The following is a 1,333-nucleotide window of genomic DNA, read 5'->3' as shown; positions in this document are numbered from 1 at the left end:
CCGCACAAGTTGTCCGGTTTACAAGTCCGGTCAAAAAGATAGACAAATTTAACTAGTTATCCGGATTAACAATCCGGGCAACACATGAACATAAACCGCACAAAGTCTAAATCGCACAAAGTTAAAGATTTAAACCGATCAAAAGTCAAACTCTTAAAAATCCGTTCAAAAAAGTAAATGGATTTTAGTGTAACATAGCATACTTTATACAGGCGAAATCACTAATTGTATTAGGAACAGTGAAAGCATTTAGAAAAGATGTCCCTTGGTTTTACATGGGTTGCGCGAGGTGTAACCGCAAGGTTCGACCCACGTACATTATTAATGACAAGGATGATGACTCTAGTATGAAAGAAGAGAGGGAGAGTTTTGATTGTACGACTGATAGATGCAGAGGTAAACAGACAAAAGTGTTGCCAAAGTAAGTAGCAATTACATAACCGTGCTTCTCATTAACTTCTGCACACTCACATTAATACTCATTTCATAATCATATTGTTGGGTTCAAGTTAGTGTTTAATGTTGTATTCAAGTTTCTCCTTAGTATAGTTTCCTTGTAATAGCTTAGTCTTTACATTTCCTAGTATAAATAGGATTTACCTTGTAATTGTAATTAAGCTTTTCTCATTAATCAGAAAATCAAGATTTACTGATGTAATATTCTCTCTCCTCTCAATCTAATCATCTTCTTGAATATCTTCTTTCTACTTTGATGTTCATCACAATCTATGAAGATCATACCATGTTTGTATGAAACCTGGACTCATCAATTGGTATCAAGGCAAGCTGCAGCAGTTTGAATTTGAAGATATCCATTTTACACATTTTTGCACGAATTTTTTTAATATTTTCGATCTGATTCTTCACTGTTCTTGATATTTTTTTGACCGGATTGGTCTTTGTGCCAAAATTGTTAAATTTTTGAGTGTTATTGATAAAGATTTGATTTTTAGCTTTCTGGAAAAAGTTCATAAAAACTCATATTTTTTCATGTTTTGATCCATTTTTTTGGTAAAAAGGATGAAATTTATGTTTTTGCTTGAATCTCTATCCGGTTAAAGCTTGTGCAGTTTAATCTCCGTGTGTTTTGAGTTGTTTTGTTATAGGTAATACCGGACATCTCTTGGAAGGACTTCGTGTGCGGTTTAGCTAATCCGGCTAGTAAACCGGTGATAACTTGTGCGGATTCGTTGATAAACCGTGTAACACTTGAAAGGTTTATTAAGCGGTTTAAAAGTATCCGGCTGGTAAGGACTTAGTAACTTGAACGGATATTGACCGGTTTAACCAAATCCGTGTGGTAAGTGTGCGGTTTAAAATCCGCTTGGTAAGT

General features: G+C 34.7%; 1 pseudogene; it reads left to right on the top strand.

Moving 5' to 3' along the window:
- The window catches only part of LOC112506065, a 21,783-nt pseudogene that overhangs the window by 15,539 nt on the left and 4,911 nt on the right, over positions 1-1,333 (top strand).

The sequence above is a fragment of the Cynara cardunculus genome (assembly GCF_001531365.2).
Source record: "Cynara cardunculus var. scolymus isolate 2C chromosome LG 2, CcrdV1, whole genome shotgun sequence".
NCBI lineage: Eukaryota > Viridiplantae > Streptophyta > Magnoliopsida > Asterales > Asteraceae > Cynara > Cynara cardunculus.
The sequence above is the reverse complement of the archived record's forward strand: the minus strand, read 5'-3'. Positions and strand labels throughout refer to the sequence as shown.